The sequence below is a fragment of the Diabrotica virgifera genome, chromosome 8 (assembly GCF_917563875.1).
Source record: "Diabrotica virgifera virgifera chromosome 8, PGI_DIABVI_V3a".
Taxonomy (NCBI): Eukaryota; Metazoa; Arthropoda; class Insecta; order Coleoptera; family Chrysomelidae; genus Diabrotica; species Diabrotica virgifera.
Genome location: NC_065450.1, coordinates 177,152,678 through 177,172,854, shown reverse-complemented (window position 1 = coordinate 177,172,854; position 20,177 = coordinate 177,152,678). Strand labels below are relative to the sequence as shown.

Genomic DNA, 20,177 nt, shown 5'->3' with positions numbered 1-20,177 from the left:
AATGTAAGCAAACGGAAGCGAACAATACAAGACTGTACTACACACAATACAGTCACCACAATTGGAACGATTTTATGTTATTTAATAATAGTGAAAACTAAAGACCATTGTTTAAAAAAGAATTTTTTTTAATAGTCTTTTAGTCTTTTTTAAACAATGCTAAGACAGTTTGAAATAAATATGTAAAGGAATACTACAGACAGGTGCCTGTTGTTCTGCCGGCGTGTGCAATGAGTCATTTTTAATATCGTATAGTTCAAATTATACAAATACAAATTATCTCTCAAATATTATATTACATACATTTTTATTGTTGAAATGTTTATCTGATAATTAACTATTTTGATGGGAAATAAGCCACAATTAAATTGAAAAATAATTTTATTAACGTTTCGATGCCCAAATCGGGTGTCAGTGTCAAAATAAAAATGTACTGAAAATCAAAATGTTGATCTGATGAAAATCAGTCCGGGTTAACCGAACTTCCGGGTTATCGGGGGCCGACTTATCAGAGTTCCACTATTATGTATTATGTATTACCAAAGAAGTAAAAAAATATTTGTTTGTAAAATTAAATAAATTCTCTTAAATTAAACAAAACCAAACTTGAAATAATATCAGATACTTATTGCCTTTGTCAAATTGTGTTGAACAGTTACTACCAGCACCATTCTCGTAAGTCTCTAATTGTACAAAAACAGCAATATTTCATGATTTACCGTTTTCTGTCCTTTATAAATATATAAAGTCAACATTCTTGTTCTCTTTACGCACCATTTGTTCGCATCTTGCCGTAAACTTGCTATTCAGGACGATCTCGTCTTTGTTTTTTGCAATAAGAAGTACTGATCCACTTCGATAAATAGCCTAGTATGAAATTATAACTTAAATAATAATTATTAAAGAAGCGCAATAAATTATTAGTACAGTGTATGTACGTAAAAATCAACTATTGCCTTAGATTTCGTTGAATTTACATCGATTTTAATGGAAACTGGTGAGTGGTAAGAAGGTAGGTACCTTAAAAAACAGAAGTTGCATGGTACCAAGTTGCGCTTTTATGCCAATCACGTGGGAATTATTTTATTAAAAATAACCCTAGAAATCGATAAAGGGACGGACCAATTCTAAGCAAAATAAACTGCTCGTCAAAAGTTAGGGATATAGAAAATTTTACTGAATTTTTATAGTAGATTTTTTCGTGAACAGATTAACGGATTCCGCTAATTTTTTTTTATTATTTTAGACGTTTCTTTAGTATTTACACAGTTATGCAAAGGTTTACCCAAACTTTTTTTTGTACTTATACCGGGTGGAAGAAAAGAAATGTTTTTCTTATGTTAAGTTTGAGACGTCCTGTAGGGAGGACGAGGTACAAATGGGAGTATATATCGAAATCGTATTGTAGTCTTATGTTTAGTGAACATTTTGTTTTTTGAATGTCCCTGATATCTTTAGAAATAAAAAAATAGACGGTTTTGTAATTTATCATGTGTTTTAACCGAAACAAAAGTTTGAGACACCTTGTAGGGAGAAAAAGGCACAAAGGTGAGTATATCTCGACATTTTGTTGTAGTCTCATATTTTGTGAATATTTTATTTTTCTAATTTCTCTGATATCTTTAATAACAAAGAAACTAGACGATATTACTCTTTAATATGTGTTTTAACTAACGACATGCGTCACATCACACATGTGAAACATAGAAAAACATATTAAAGAGTAATACCGTCTAGTTTCTTTGTTATTAAAGATATCAAAAAAATTAAAAAAATAAAATATTCAAAAAATATGAGACTACAACATAATATCGGGGTATACTCACCTTTGTGCCTTTTTCTCCCTACAAGGTGTCTCAAACTTTTTTTTTCGGTTAAAACACATATTAAATTACAAAACCGTCTATTATTTTTGTTTCTAAAGATATCAATGACATTCAAACAACAGCATGTTCATAAAACATAAGACTACATACAATATTATTCTGATGCATACTCACATTTTTACCTCGTTCTCCCTACAGGGTGTCTCAAACTTAACACAAGAAAAACATATTTTTTTCTTCCACCCGGTATAAGTACAAAAAATAAGTTTGAGTAAACCTTTGCACAACTGTGTAAATACTAAAGGAAAGGCTAAAATAAAATAAATAGCGGAATCCGTCTGTTCGCGAAAAAATCAACTATGAAAATCAGCATAATTTTCTATATCCCTAACTTTTGACGAGCAGTTTATGTTATCTATCTATCTAATTAGCCTTCTTCGATCCATCTTTGGACATAGGCTTCCCCAATCATTTTCCATTCGTCTCTGTCTGTCGCTACAGTCATCCACCTAGAGCCTACGTGCTTTTTGATATCATCTGCCCATCTCATTTGGTGTCTTCCTCTGCTTCGTTTATATAAAATATAAAAAGATAAATAAAATATCTAGAAATGAGGCAAAGAAAGCATAAGATTTTAATCATAGAGATAAAAGAAAAAGTACTTTGACAGTTATTAAATGAAGAATGTGACAGAAAACCAGTTGAACAGTAACAGCAAAAGTCACCAAAAAACAAACAATGAAGTAATTCAAGCATTTCAAAAAAGAAACAAAGGTAAAACAATTGGACGAGATGATATTTTTGAGAAAATGTGGATAGCATTAGTAGGGTTACCATAATTTATTAAGGCCAAATCCGGACAGGAGTAGTCCAAGGGGTAGAAAATGTAAAATGTGAATTTGACTGTGTTGCTACCTCTACATTGTAGATATATGCGAAATGCTTAGTCTGTACTGGGCCCAGGGATAGGATGTTCTTCATCTGTTCTTCTTTCATACTTTTCAGAAGACATAATTTTTCTTAAAAGTGGCTTGTCATTTTTAATTTTGTCATGGAATTCGGAACATGACATTACAGAATTTGCTTAAATATTGAGAAACTCCTTTACCACAGGCAGAGATAATCTTCCTCTTTCAGCCGTCCACATAAAATTCATCATCGAAAAGATACGTTCAGTAGGAGCCAAAGTACCAAGCAGACAAAAGATGAATTCTACTATTTTAAAAATATTCGTAAAGGAAACGTTGCTTTTAGAAAATGCTTCAAATATTTCTTGCCATTTGTCATAAGTGTTTGGGGTTTCTTCTTTAGGTAGTAAAATCCATTTATGTTTCAGCTTTTTTATATCTTGGAGAAGTGACAGGCGCTCATCAAATAATTCATCCACATTGACAGAATTCGGTACAACGCTGACTATAGTTAAAGCGCTCTCTTCCATCTCTTTCCAGGTAGGATCACCTTGTAGCCTTAACCATTTGATTTAGCGCAGAATGAAATTTTCCACCGTCTTGCCAAGTTTTTTCCATTTTTTTTTAGTAAAGAAAAAAATCCGGACATTTCTCATATCCGGACGCCAATCCGGACATGTATTTTAAATCCGGACTGTCCGGACGAAATCCGGACGTATGGTAACCCTAGCATTAGGAGAGACAGCAATAAATATATTACATACCACTACTACTATCGGTTTACAGCGTTCTCCGAAGCCTTCCGACTCCTAACCGCAATTGTTCTCTGTTTAACCATAGACCTGGAGGGATTTCTCTTTTCTCTAGTTCTTTTTCAATTCCCTCCCTCCAACTTCTTCTCGGCCTTCCTCTTTTTCTTCTCCCTTGTGGTGTCCATGCCAAAATCTGTTTACGGATCCTGTCATCTGGCATTCTCTGTACATGGCCGTACCATACCAGTTGTTTTGTTTTTGTGTCATCAATTATTGTATGTGTTACTCCCATCATTTTTCGTATTCTCTCGTTCGGTATCCGATCTCTTCTTGATTTGCCTGCTGCTCTTCTCCAGAAGTCCATTTCTGTTACTAGTAACATTTTCTGCGCTCTTTGTTTCAGTGGCCAAACTTCACTGCCATATGTGATTATACTTTTAAGTATGCTATTGTATATAAGCTGTTTGTTCGCTTTAAATATTGTCTGGTCCCACAGAATGCCGTTCATCATGGATATGGCTTTTCTACCCTGTATGTTTCTGTCTTTTATAGCAGCATCGAGTGTTCCATCTTGAGTTATCTTCATGCCCAGGTACTTGTATTCATCGCAGTGTTTAATTTCTACCCCATCGTCTAATGTAGTGGACTGCTTTGTTCCTCCAATACACATGGCTTCATTTTTCTTAATGTTGACTTCGAGACCCCATTTGTTATATTCTTCTATTAGCTTCCGCGTCATGTAACTTAAGTCGTCATGATCTTGAGCAATCAGAATTTGGTCATCAGCGAAACATAAAGTGTATAGTGTTGTGTCGTCATTGAGAGGGATTCCCATGCCATTACATTTTCTTTTCCACAGCTTGAGTACTTGTTCCAGATAAATTTTAAATAGGGAAGGCGAAATACAACAGCCCTGCTTCAATCCTTTCGTTACCTTAAATCCCTCAGACATCCTTGATATAGTTTTAATTTTTGCAGTCGTTCCATTATACAGACTTTGGACTGCCTTGATAAGACCATGTTTAATGTTGGTTTGATGTAGGGTTGACCATAGTTTGCTGAGGGGCACACTGTCATATGCTTTTTGTAAGTCTACGTATACCAGGTGAACTTCTTTATTGACGGCTGTTTTTTTCTCAATTACTTGCGTAATAGAGCACAGGTGGTCTACTGTGGACCGTCCAGCTCTAAAGTCAGCTTGCTCCTCTGCTTCGTAATCTCTATAGTCATTTTCTATTTTGTTCTTGATAAGTTTCCCATACATCCTACTTATTGTGCTGTTTACCGCAATTCCTCTGTAATTTTCACATTGATCATTGCTGCCCTTTTTGTGGATTGTTGACATGATAGATAATTTCCATTCTTTTGGTAATTCGGCACCATTTAAGCAATCTTGGAAGAGTTTTCTTAGCTGTTCTTGGAGTTTGTCTGTGCCGGCTTTCACTAATTCTGCAGGGATGTCACCAGGACCAGGGGATTTTCCATTTTTCAGGGATTTGGTTATTTCTTCCATCTCTGATTTACTTATTTGTAATGGTGATGAATTTATATGTATACCTATCGTGTTTTCTTCTATGTTAACAAATTCTGGTCTTTGTTCTGTTAGTAATTTTTTGAAATATTCTTCCCATTTTTCCGTTGTTATTGGTGATAGTCTTTTTTCTTATTAGTTCTCATATTTTTAATTAATCTCCAACTCTCTGTGCTTCTTCTACCTCCTATGAAAGTGTTGATTTTTTGGCAGTTCTTTTCCCATGATTCGTTCTTTTTTGAGTTATCTTCTTTCTTACTTTGGCTTAGGATTCTTTGTAAATTATTTTATCGTTGTCTGTTTTTGTTGATAGGAACGTTTGGTATTTCTGACGTTTATCTGTAATTTCCTTTTCTACTTCTTCATCCCACCAGTACGGTTTTATTCCTTTATGGTTTTCGTCACATTTCCCCAGTGCTTCTTCTGCTGCCAAATGAATGGACTTTTTGATGTGTTCGTAGTGTTCTTCGGTATTTTCAAATATGTTACATAAATTATTAAAATAAAGCAATACTTTATACTAAATACTAAAGCAAGTTAATAATGATCAAAAATTTTAATTTTTCGTGAAAAAAATACACGCTTTAAAGCGGTTTTTCATAATAATTAAAAACTATAAGTTTAAAAAAAAATTATTGTTACCAAAATTGAAGCTAATAAAAAATCGATTAAATTCCTTACTTAAAAAACCTTTTAGTATTAATTCAAAGTGAGATTTAGGTAATTGAACGGTATATGAACTATATTTTTTTTCTCGGCGAGTACACAAATTCAAGTATTCAAGCTTAAATAACGGGAAAAAGATGCATTTTATAATAGTCTAAGAGCTGGGAGCGGATTTTGTGCGTGATAAGTAATATGGAAAAACTATACGGGGATATGTTGAATTAGTTGTGTACATGACTTTCACCAACGGCCGGAAACCAGAGTTGGGGCCTAGGGTAGTTATAAGGGGTCAAAGTCGCGGATTTTATTATTTCTTTTATGACGCTCATGATCGAGATAGTGCACCAAAATTTGGGAATAAGTAGGTCATGACGTACCTAAGTAAAATCTCTAGGGGCTCAACGCTGCGTGGCCGACAAAGGGGTGGGGGTAGGGGTGAATATAAAAAATATAACGGGTTTTTTGCGACGTTCGTGATTGAGATAGTGCACCAAAATTTGGGTATAAGTAGACCATGACATATATAATTAAAATCCCCAGAGTCGGAAACCAATGTGGGGAAGGAAGGTATAAGGGGTCAAAGTTCCGTTTTTTATTATTTTTTTTGTGACGCTCATAACCGAGATAGCGCGCCAAAATTTGGGAATAAGTAGGTCATGACGTAACTAAGTGAAATCTCCAGGAGTGGAACGCTGCGTGGTCGACAAAGGGGTGGGGCAGGGGTGAAAATAAAAAAATGTAAGGGGTTTTTTGCGACATTCGTGATTGAGATAGTGCACCAAAATTTGGAAATAAGTAGACCATGACATAACTAAGTAATATCCCCAGAGACGGAAACCAGAGTAGCGGACGAGGGTAGTTATAAGGGGCAAAAGTCGCAATTTTTATTATTTTTTTTTGTGGCGCTCATGATGGAGATAGTGAACCAAAATTTGGGAGTAAGTAGGTTATGACGTAACTAAGTAAAATCTTCAGGGGCGGAACGCTGCTTGGGGTACAAAGGGGTGGTAGGCAGGGGTGAGTATAAAAATATATGAGGGTTTTTTTGCCGTTCGTGATCGAGATAGTGCAACAAAATTTGGGAATAAGTAGATCATGACATTAATTAGTAAAATCTCCAGGAGCGGAACGCTGCGTGGAGGACAAATGTTGTGCCGGGTCACAAAAGAAATAATACACACTGTGACTTTCACCCCTTAAAACTACCCTCATCCCCAACTCTGGTTTCCGGCTCGGGGATTTTACTTAGCTAAGTCATGGTCTACTTATTCCCAAATTTTGATGCACTATCTCAATCTAACACGTCGCAAAAACCCCTTATATTTTTTATATTTACACCTACCCCCACCCCTTTATCGGCCACGCAGCGTTCCACCCCTGGAGATTGTACTTAGTTACCTCATGACCTACTTATTCCCAAATGTTGGTGCACTATCTCGATCATGAGCGTCACAAAAAAAAATAATAAAAACGGCGATTTTGACCCCTTATAACTACCCTCTTGCCCAACTCTGGTTTCCGGCTCTGAGGATTTTGCTTAGTTATGTCATGGTCTACTTATTCCCAAATTTTGGTGCACTCTGTCAATCACGAACGTCGCAAAAAACCCCTTATATTTTTTGTATTCACCCCTGCCCCACCCCTTTGTCGGCCACGCAGAGTACCACCCCTTTAGATTTTACTTAGTTACGTCATGACCTACTTATTCAAAATTTTTGTGCCCTCTCTCGATCATGAGCGTCACAAAAAAAAACAATAAAAACGGCGACTTTGACCCCTTATAATTACCCTCATCCCCAACTCTGGTTTCCGGCTCTGGGGATTTTACTTAGTAATGTCATGATCTACTTATTTCCAAATTTTGGTCTACTATATCAATCATGAACGTCGCAAAAAACCCTTTATATATTTTATATTCACTCCTACCCCCACCCCTTTGTCGGTCACGCAGCGTTCCGCCCCTAGAGATTTTACTTAGTTACGTCATGGTCTACTTATTCCCAAATTTTGGTGCACTATCTCGATCATAAGCGTCATAAAAAAATAATAAAATCCGCGACTTTGACCCCTTATAACTACCCTCGGCCCCAACTCTGGTTTCCGGCCGTTAGTGAAAGTCATGTACACAACTAATTCAACATATCCCCGTATAGTTTTTCCATATTACTTATCACGCACAAAATCCGCTTCTATCTCTCCGACTATAAGAAAAAGATGCATTTTATAACATATACTTACTAAACTTTTGTCAAAGTCCTCAAAAATACCTATCAAAAACCTATCAGACGTTGATAGCAAAATTTATGCTCCAAAATGTTTCAAAATTTGTTATCATTTTTTTAGAATAACTCCGTTAATTTTTATGATATCAGGTTTATCGAAAAAGAAGATCATTTCAAGGGCTATAAAATATTCTTAAAATTTAATCTTCACATCTCTTATTTCTTAAGATAAACGGTTTTAAAGAGTCCCGGTTACATGGTTCTCGCAGTAAAATATAGGCTTTAAAGGTTTTATCTCAGTTATTTTTTATTCTACAAAAAAAGAGAGATCTTTGTTAAAATAACTCAAATATCGTTCTGTATTATTTTTTACGGATTTCTAGTATTTTTGTAATTATGTATTATCAAAAGAAAATGAAAGGACACCGCACACACCTTGTTGAAAAAGTATTGTCACTCAAATGCAATAAAATGTACATTAATATATTCGTCTCAAAATTAAAATGATTTTGTATCATTGCGCCAACTCGGAATTTTAATAAGAGCGTAAATTGTAATTAAAGTTTATCGCAATTACTTTTTTTGAAGTTCTACTATTATTCTAATGGTTATTGAAAAAAGTTTCCCAGTGTCAGCTAAGCCAATTAGACAAACAATATACTTTTGTGCGACTGACCAAATTATACCTATCTAGTTTATTATCGATAAGATAAGATTAAGTCTCTTAAAGAAAGATTTACGAACTGGCCATTTACTCTCTTTGACTCACATACACTCCCATTTGATTTTGGATTTATTTATATCAATTTATTCATGTAAATTTTATTTCATTTGAGTGATATTATATTTTTCCTTGATGTTTCATTGAAGATGTTGTTTCATTCAAGATATGTGTGTGGCCTTTAGGAAAATTTGAAAAATTCTGATTTTTTTAAAATCATATGTTTGCTCAAAAATACCTGTCAAAACGTTTGTGGTCATTACTTATGCTAAAGTAAAAAAGTCATATAGAGGTTACTATAATTTTTAATTTTTGTGAAAATGGCGTATGTTTTATTTTTCACTTTCGAAAGGGTCCTATTAGTTTCATCATAACTTGCTTAATTTTAATGCTATTAACTTCTTCCAATACTCATTTTTATGTTTAGTGAGTACTTTTTTATAAAAAGTATTGTTTTCCCATTATGTAAGCATAAATACTTGGATTTGAGTAGGTACTCGCCGGAAAAAATATACATTCAATTATCTATAACTTACTTTGAATTAATATTAAAAGGTTTCTCAAGTAAGCATTTTATTCGATTTTTTTATTAACTTCAATTTTGGTAATAACTTTTTTGTGAAGACTTAAGTATATGTTTTTAAAATATTTAAGAAAGACCGCTATTAAAGTCTTTGATCATTAATAACTCAAAAAGTATTGATTTATTTTAATAACTTGATATAACAAATTTTTCTTACAATTTGTCACTCCATCAATGTATGGGATTATTTTTAATAAACTAATTTTCACCCCCGAGAAGCGGTGGTATCCACCCCAGGCTAAAAGCCTAAGTTAGCACTATGTCACTTTTGTATCTCGAGATATCCTCTAACTACTCAAAACTTTTGATGAAAACCTTCAATGACTGCACTATATGTATACTGATCCACTTCGATATAGCCTACAAGAAATATGAAATTATAACTTAAATAATAATAATTAAAGAAGCACAATAAATTAAATCTAACGAGGAGAAGATATTAATAGAAAGTTGAATTAATTATCTAAGTAGGATTAGTAATTAGCTATTCATGTCTACATATCAACATCTTTATGCTTCAATGAGTAGCTATTGATCTTGACTAATCATATTGCTTGTGGGGTCTTCACTATCCTTGTAACGATAAACTGTTACTTTTATTGATTCTGGTAGATATAGCATTAAATTCAGTTTAATGATTTGTAATCAACCGAAGAATTTTAATATTGTTCTGCGCCATTCTCCTGAACCACTTATTCCAACATAACAGTTTTTCGGATTTTTGAAGGTGGCGAACTTTACGGAAAAATCTGAAAAAAAATAGAAATATAGTGTTTGATGAAATAGACAAAATCCAAAAAAAAATAGATCTGCCGCCATGTCCAAAAAATAGTTATTTATGAAACAGTTCGTGAAGTATGCTTTTTGCGAACGCACGGGATGTTTAGAGCACGAGCGACAACGGAACGAGTGCTATACATCGCGTAAGTTCACAAAAAGTATTTCACACACAGTTTCATACAATATTTTATCTACGATAAACAAATAAAAAAACTGTAACTCTTCGTCACTGGAATTCATTTCTATTCTACAACTTTTAGAACTTTGACATTTAAAAATTATATTTCTTTCAAACCACAAAACTGTCAAAATTTTTGTTGTAATTTATTGCTCATTATGTTGTCACCATGACAACGCGAAAGTTAAGGATATTTGATTATATGAAGGTGTGTCAAAAACAGTGCGAAATAGTAAATCCCATTTAAAAAAACATTGTTACTTCACGCACACTTTAAACCCTTCACGCACTGCTATCTGTAATGACAGTTTTCACAAACTAAAAACTTATACGTAATATGACATAGAGTAGATAATAGTTATTTTCCTAAATAGTGCGGAAAGTGATACTTTCACGCACGCGACTGCCGTTGACCCGAACGACGCGATAGCGGAGTTAGGGCAAGCAGTCGAGTGCGGGGAAGACACTTTCCGCACGAGTTAGGAATAATATTTTTTCTAGGGCCGTACGTTTGGAAAAAAGCCACAAAAAATAGAGTTATATCAATTTTGATTTAGAAGTGAAAATACACAAATTAATTCTTTGAAAAGTTTGTCAAAACCAAACTTTCAATATAATGGGTTACCACGACGACGATATTGGTTTCCATGACGACCATTCAAAACCATTGTAATTGTCTATTGATCTGACTTTTAAATATTATGTCAAAATAATTTTATTTCATCGAATTATCGCCCTAATTTCACTAAAACATGAGCACGATAAGATAAATTTGAAATAAATTAGTAAATAATATCTAAATATTAGTTTATTGCATGTAGTATAATATATCATAATGCCATATTTCAAGGTATTTTACTTTCCCGCACGCCGTAGATACCAAGGGGGTATCTCTTACGAAGCTCGTACTGATCTTATTTTTTCGATAGAGGCAGTGTGATGCTCAAAGATACATGGAAGAAGTTCTTCAAGGCCATGTCATGCTTTTCGCACCGTTTACTGGTGAAAACTTTAGATTATTCCATGAAAATGCACATTGCCACACCGCAGGATTCACCCGTGAGTACCTTAATCAGGTCGGGATTCATGTTTTACTATGGCCTGCACGCAGTCCCGATCTTAACCCAATTGAACACATTTGGGACAACCTCAAAAAATGGTTAAGAGCAAGAGTACCAACACCTACATCCTTCAGAATACTCAAAACGGCTGCGTTAGAGGAGTGGTACAATATCCTCCAGCTGAATAACCAGGATATTATGAATGGATCGCCAAACCGACTCCAAGAAGTACTAAGAGCCAGAGGGGGCAACACCCATTATTAATACTCATTAGCATTAGACTATGATTTTCAAAATTATGTTTGTTTGAATTTTCTTCGAAGATTTTTTAACATTTGCTTTTTGCTAAGCATCCCTTGATAAACGACTTTTTTTCCTTAAATAATTGATGGATTCGACCGTTACTTGATGGAAGTTCATTTTATCTCACAATAACACCGACAGTTAGTCGGTGCACAAACTAACTTGTGGTGACTGTCCGAAAACATACATCGGTCAAACTGGCAGAACTTTTGACAAACGGATAGCAGAACACAAAAGGGCTTTCAACAATAGAAAAACAGACACTTCTACATACGCACCTCACCTTCTAGATCATAATCATTCTTTCAATGAAGAGTTTCAAATTCTACATATTCAAAATAAAGGCCTTAAGCTATCACTTTTAGAATCAATGGAAATTAATAAATTGAAAAATACAGATATAATTCTGAATGACCAACTCGAGACAAACAGCTCCCCACTCCTCAACCTCTTCAGTTAAAGACTTAAAAAGGCAAACACATTGTAAAATATATCACTTGAGAAAGGCACTTTGCCGAAACAGCTGTAGTAATAACATAGTTGTAATAAATTTTGTGGAAGTATAGAAAGCAAACGTTTTTCAGTGTTTTATTGTGAGACTTTTTTTCCAATAGTTTTATTGTTTTCTTTTCCTCAAAGCGTTGCTCAAAGATAGTTTTCACCGTATCTTTCATACAATGTGGTCCAAGATTCACGATGTCTGCAGATTTAAAGAAATACCAGGTGGTTTGTTAATTTTGCCGGTGAGTGTATACTATATTTATGTGTGTGACGATGTATTGTATGATGTACATATGTAAGTAAACATATAATAAAGCAAAAATGTCCATAATTACCCCTAATCGGCTCTAGGCATCTACTTTCTAGAATATTAATGTCAGCTGTTCTTGCCCCAGTTCTTGTAAAAACACAAAGGTATAACGGCTTTATCAACTGAAAAATAAATAATGACGTCTGAGTGCGTTCTAAAGACTATTAATGAGTGTCTTGAGAATTTTATACTTACCAGAACCGAATTAAGCTCATTGTCTTACAAAAGTGTGTTAGGAAGTAATAACGGATTATACTGGACTTCAATTTATATAAACCTACCTTTGGGTCCAAGGGTTGTGAGTTCGAATTCCGGCTGGGTAGGAAATTTTTTTTATTCACAATTAATAAATAAAAACAATTTTTATTCTTGCGGGATCGGTACTCTCTTGAGAGGCCGCAGACGTTCGGATACAATTAGCGTCTCTTTGGAAAGACAATGAAATCGACTTTACTAAGTAACAAGACATTTACTTAACACACACACACTACATATTACACTATAATCTGAATGCAAAATCAACCGTACCACGCCAATGGTCTTAGTTGTCGAGACATTTAAGCTAAATAAAAAATAAAAATTTAAATAAATTAAAGTGGTAACTGCCTAAAGTTTTTATTGAATCAATATAATATACTTATTAATCATTGTTCAATAATTAATTGTGTTGGTAATATAATTACTGCATCTAATTTTAGAAATTGACGATGAGAAAGTTCACACAGTAGTGTTTGAGTATGACTGTCCCTTTTTTTCTATATCCCTATGCGAGATCAGCTTCTCCAAATTCCTGTCTAAACGTCTCCCCAAGCCCCAAGGTCTTCTTTGGTCTTCGTCTCCTATTTCTTCGAGAAACCTGCGGATCAGCAATTCTTCGCATTGGGTATTTCAAATCTCGACGTTGAACTTGACCAAACTATATAAACCTATGCTCTCTCATTTTGGCATCAATTGGTACCACCCCCAGACTTCCCCTAATATACTCATTCTTAATTTTATCCTGTTTTGTCACTCCACTCATCCATCTAAGCGTTCTCATTTCCGCCACATGTAATTGTTGTTCCTCTTTCTTCTTAACTGCCCAACATTCAGTCTCTTACACCATAGCTAATCTTAATATCTTTCTTCCACTTCATCCATCCATCTAAGCGTTCTCATTTCCGCCACATGTAATTGTAGTTCCTCTTTCTTCTTAACTGCCCAACATTCAGTTTCTTACATCATAGCTAATCTTAATATCTTTCTTCCACTTCATCCATCCAACCGTAATTCTACTGCGTGCATATTTATCTATTTTCTCACTATTACATAATACCGATCCTAGGTACTTAGAACAATTACTTAGAACAATTACCATCATTTCACTATCCTTGTAGTATACTACTATATTTGTAGTAACTCCATCTTCAATGAATATTCCAAATACTCTGTTTTTGTCTACTAAGTTTTAAACCTTTTTTCTCAGTGGCTTGTTTTCACTGTTTCAGTTTTTTTCTAAATTCCTTTCACTATTTTCTACTAACACTACATCATCAGTATACATTAAGCACCACGGAATGTTACCCTGTAGTTTCGATACCTGAATCAAAACTAATGATAATGAATAATGACTAAGATCGAGCTTTGGTGAAATCCTGCTTTCACATGAAAATTAGTCTCTCCCGCAACTCTTCTAACACTAGTTGTTACTGCCTTTTGCATGTCTCTCACAATCTTTACATATTCACCGGGGACTTCTTTCTTATTGGGTGCTCACCACAGAATCTCTCGAGGAAGTCTGTTATATTCTTTCTCAAGATTAATGTTTACCATATGAGCGTTTGTTTCTTTATTCCTGTATTTTTCCATCAACGGCCTTAAAATGAAAATTGCATCTGCTGTTGAACTGCCTTGCATATAAAGCTAAACTGATCATCGTATATTTCGGTTTCTTCACCTAACCGTCTATCAATAATTATTATCTCCCATATTTTCATGAAGTAATATTATGGCCTTTTACTTTATACGTAAAAACAGAAAAAATGTGATCACAAACAATAGTGCAAAGAATGGGAAAGACACATTAGTGATCTTTTTGACGATGTTTCTCGAGAAAATGCTCTCGACATACACATACTACGTGTGACAACCAGTCAGGCAGAGGTCCCAGTATACTAAAATCAGAATTTGGAAAAGCAATATAGCAAGTCAAAAATAATAAAGCACCATAATAAAGCAAGATCAAATCGGTGATGAGCTACTTAAACTTTTGGACGAGGAAAACATTATACTCTTTTAGAAGTTTTTAGTGAGACTTTGGATGACAGACAAAAGGGAGTAAGACTAAGCCGAGAAGTAATCAACAATATCAGATACACTGACGATGTAGTCGTTCCAGCAGAAAATTTACAAAATCTCCAGACATTAGTAAATGTAGTCAGTGAAGTAAGTTATCGGAGAGGCCTTAAAATTAACATTTCAAAAATAGAGCGCATGGCACTCTGATAGAAAGTGCAAACCCTTTTAAATATCTTGGCAACTGATTAAAAGTGTGACTCTGATGAAGAGATAATACCAGAATCGAAATATCACGTAAGGCTTTTATGACCTGGAAACCAGTTTTATGTAACAAAAATATGTCGATACATATTCGCAGAAAGGCCCTAAAATGTTATTTGCGGTATATCCTATTATATGATTGTGAGGCATAGACATTAAAAACCACAATTCTAAACAAATTAGAAGCATTCAAATCGTGGTGCTATCGTCGGACCCTAAAAATATCGTGGGTTTCGTACACTTCGAGAGGAGAAAAACAGAATACTTCGGCTATATAATTGGAGGACCTAAATAAATACCATTAATTTCGCCTTATTTCGCCAAGGAAAATTGGAGTAAAAGAGATGAATTGGTCTAAAGAATCTGCTGTGGCTACGTACTGCGTAATATTAGGCAATGCTGTGGTTCCTCAGTAGAAGAATAATTATTTCGCGCAGTAGACGATAGAGAACGGTTTCAGGATATTCTAAACAATAAACATGATGACAGCCAATGTCTGAATATGGACAAGGCACCTAAAGAAGGAGAGAATTATTAGATAAAAGAAGAGAATTCAAAAATAAGACCCAAGCTGATCAAACAATGCAGCAAATTCTTCTTCTTAAAGTGCCGTCTCCTCAATGGAGGTTGGCTACTACAATTGCAAACTCTTCTCTGTCTTCAGCTGTTCTTATTAGCTGTTCAAAATTTAGCCCTGTCCATTGTCGGATATTTCTGATCCACGATAGTCTTTTCCTTCCTAGTCCTCTCCTTCCCTCGATCTTTCCTTTCACTATAAGTTGAGCATATTGGTACTTATTATTTCTCAGTATGTGGTCCAGGTATGATGTTTTTCTAACTTTCACTGCGTTGAAAAGTTCTCTTGCCTTGCCAATTCTATGCAGCACTTCTACGTTTGAGGTATGCGATGTCCACGAAATTTTAAGAATTTTCCGGTAGATCCACATTTCAAAGGCCTCCAACTTATTTATGGTTGATGTTTTAAGGGTCCATGTCTCAACTGCATAGAGAAGAGTCGACCAGACGTAGCATTTGGATAAACGTAGTCGAATTTCGAGATTTATTCGAGAATCACAAAGCAGTTTTTTGATTTTTTCAAAAGATTTTCTGGCCTGTTCTATTCTCGATGTTATTTCTAGATCAGGATTTAGGCTGCTATCGATACAACATCCCAAGTACTTAAATCTATTAACTTGTTCAAAAATTTGCCCATTTATTGTGCAAGGTTGAGGTACGTTTTGGTTTTTTCGGATTGACATCACTTTGGTTTTTTTAATATTTATTTTCATACCAAACTGCTCACAGGTCGAGTTGGTCTTGTCGATGAGTCGTTGTAGACCCAAGTCGGAATCCCCAATCAACACCGTATCATCGGCGTATCTGATGCTGTTAATATTTACGCCATTCACCTTGACTCCATCCTTGGAGTCCTCCAGTGCATCTTTAAATAGAAACTCGGAGTAAAGATTAAACAGCAGAGGCGACAGAACACATCCCTGTCTAACTCCCCTCCTAATTTCTATTTCTGCGGATGTGGAACCCTCGATCCTAACTCCGGCCTTTTTATTTCCAGTACAAGTTCTTTAGTAAATTGATGTCTTTTCCATCTAAACCGACTTATTGCAAACGTTCTAATAGTAGGTCGTGTCTTACTCTATCAAATGCTTTTTCGAAGTCTATAAAGCATATAAATATATCTTTCTGTTGGTCGTAGCATTTTTGCGCGAGAACTAGTAAATTGAAGAGGGCTTCTCTCGTTCCCATGCCGGCTCTGAATCCAAACTGATCGTCTCCGATGATTGTTTCGCAATTTCTATAGATACGATTATGTACGACTTTTAACAGGACTTTTACTGCATGAGGCATGCAGAAAATAATGAGGAATAAAATAAGAATACCTACAGCGTCAAGGCTCAGAGGAAAATGTAGCGGAATATGAGAATTAGCGAAAAAGAATGATAACTTTAATCTACACAAGAAAGTTAGAGAGATAGTCAGCATTCGCAGAAATAACAACACAAGTACAAAAATGGATAGTGGTAGAAAAATAATAATGAACAAAACTAGGACATTAGAAACTTCACATGAGAAATGAGAGATGCGATACATGTACTGAAAGATGGAAAAGCACTCCAACTTTATAATTGTCATAGTCTATAAATTAAACTATTCATTAAAATTGTAAGAACTTGCTATTCGCGGTGTGCAAGTACTTGGAAGGGAAACGAGAAACGACCGTGCGCGAGTCGCGGAGAAATATTGCAACTATCTTAAATAATTCATATTGTCAATTGAAATTGTCAAATTGACGTATATTTCATACCTTCTGTCATTGAAGCAGAAAAATTATATATTGCTCCCCAATATTGATATGATATGCAATTATTATATAAAGGTAAATTTAAATAATTGTATTTTGCTTGCAGTACTGCATTTTAATAACTAATTTTATTTACTACATACAATTGTTTACGTTTGCATAGCATAACCTGCATCTTATTTTTTCTTCTTATTATTTTTTTGGACTATGGCCTTGACAATTATCCAGCAACCAGGACTAATATAATTGGCCAATATAATTAAAAGTGCGAATAAAAGTACAGAGCGTAGAAATAGAGGTCGCTTTGCCGAACTTGCACGGTCCCAATACATTTATAACTTAAAAATCTGGTTTGCGTAGGTAATGTCAACCTAGTCAGTCCAGTCCTGCGTTAAATACTTACCATAATAATAGGTAGAGAAATTGCAGCGGTACAGACTAAGTAATTAGAAAACTAGTGAGAGTGCCAAGATGCAATCGTGTGTAATTATATCCAGATAGCTATTTGGTTTGACTATCAATGACACGAGCCAGTAATTGAACGCTGTCTTAGACGGAAGTTTATTACATCCACAAGGAAGGAAACATTCCTGAAATATATAATTAAGATGACTAGCCACTCTCTTGATACTTTTACTTTTATATTTTTTAATAACGAAGATGAAATGGATTAAATATGGGGGAATGTGTCACAGGTTTATTTAATAAAATATATAATTTTGGTTTTAAGGAAAATTAACACAGTTTATAAAAGTACAAAGCGGAGTTAGACAAGGTGACTCGTTAAGCCCACTGCTCTTTAATATAATAATGTACGAAATAATACAAGCAGTACGTAAAAGTCATGGTTACAGAATGGGGAACAAAGAAATCCAAATATTATGTTATGCAGACGACACCGTATTAATCGTCGAGACAGAAGATGATCTCCAAAGATTAACACACATCTTCAATACAACAGCCAAGAAATACAATATGATAATATCAGCAGAAAAAACAAATGTATGTAAAATCAAAATTGATGGGAAAATAATAAAGCAGGAAGCAAGGTTTAGATATCTGGGAATAGATATAACTAGTTACGGAGATGTTGAAGAAGTACGACAACAAAGCTTAAAAGCAAGTAAAGCGGTGGGATCTCTTAATGACACAATCTGGAAAAACAAACAACTAAGACAAGACACAAAAGCGAGAATCTATAAAGCAGCAATTAGACCTATATTGACATACACGACGGAGACAAGACCTTAGATCTGAAACGAGACACCTACTAGAAACAACCGAGATGTTGGATAGGGAGAGAAGCGAAACATAAGGAGAGCATGCAATGTAGAAGACATAAATGGATGGGTGACAAAACGGAAACAGGAGTGGAACGAACACATTAGTAGAATGGCAGAGGCTAGGATAGTACGAATACCATGAGATAAGTCACCAAATAGACGAAGAAATATTGGCAGACCAAGAAAAAGATGGTGCGATAATTTAAACATTTTCTATCTATCTAATCAGCCCTAAACATCCATCCTTGGATATAGGCCTCCTCTTCCTTCTTCCATGCCTCTCTATCTTGGGCAATTTGCATCCATTTTGACCCAGTGTGTTTCTTCAGGTCATCTGACGATCGCATCTGTGGCCTTCCCCTTTTTCGTTTGTGGTTCCATGGTCTCCAATGTATTACCATCTTAGTCCATCTTTCATCCTTCTGCCGTAGGGTGTGTCCGGCGAACTTCCATTTAAGCTTTGCTACTTGGGTAGAGACGTCTTTCACTTTTGTTTTGTTACGGATCCATTCGTTTCTTTTCCTGTCTGATAATTTAATGTTCAGCATTTGTCTTTCCATGGCTCTTTCTGTCTTTGCTATTTTTTCCATATTCTCTTTTGTAAACGTCCATGTCTGAGAGCCATATATTAAAACAGGGAGTATACGTTGATTGAAGACTTTTGTTTTTAGGTATTGCGGGTATTTTCTGTTCTTTAGAATATAAGACAGTTTTCCGAATGATGCCCAGGCCAACCTTATTCTTCTCTTTATTTCTTCGGTCTGATTTTCTTTATTTAATCTGGTGATTTGTCCTAGATATATATATATATATATATATATATATATATATATATATTAATTAAACGAAAAGATTTCTCTGGTATACAGAAGAAATCTTTTCCGTAGCGGACGCGAAAATGTAAATTTCAAAGTCTTCATAAAAGACGATGAACGACAAAAGACACCTCTTTGTGTCACAGATTTGTCTACAAAGCCACGTTATTCGCTACACATTCGTCAATAACGGAGAAGAACCGTGATATGAAAGGAAACGGCAATTGCATTTTATTTCACTTCGACCACCACCGATATTCTACACGACGTGTTTCGAGCTCATGTCAAGCTCTCGTCAGGAACATCTAGGTGGATGGTCGAGGTATAAGAAAATGCTTTTGGCCTTTCTGGTAATAATAAAATAACCAGACTTCAGTACACTTGGTACGACATCTATATTAATTAAACGAAAAGATTTCTCTGGTATACAGAAGAAATCTTTTCCGTAGCGGACGCGAAAATGTAAATTTCAAAGTCTTCATAAAAGACGATGAACGACAAAAGACACCTCTTTGTGTCACAGATTTGTCTACAAAGCCACGTTATCACGTTCCTTTCATATCACGGTTCTTCTCCGTTATTGACGAATGTGTAGCGAATAACGTGGCTTTGTAGACAAATCTGTGACACAAAGAGGTGTCTTTTGTCGTTCATCGTCTTTTATGAAGACTTTGAAATTTACATTTTCGCGTCCGCTACGGAAAAGATTTCTTCTGTATACCAGAGAAATCTTTTCGTTTAATTAATATAGATGTCGTACCAAGTGTACTGAAGTCTGGTTATTTTATTATTACCAGAAAGGCCAAAAGCATTTTCTTATACCTCGACCATCCACCTAGATGTTCCTGACGAGAGCTTGACATGAGCTCGAAACACGTC

The 20,177-nt window shown here is 34.9% G+C and overlaps 1 protein-coding gene across 1 annotated transcript in view; it reads left to right on the top strand.

Annotated features, from left to right (window-relative positions):
• LOC114328928 (sushi, von Willebrand factor type A, EGF and pentraxin domain-containing protein 1) overlaps window positions 1-20,177 on the top strand; it is a 208,499-nt gene that overhangs the window by 116,445 nt on the left and 71,877 nt on the right. The window lies entirely within an intron of this gene.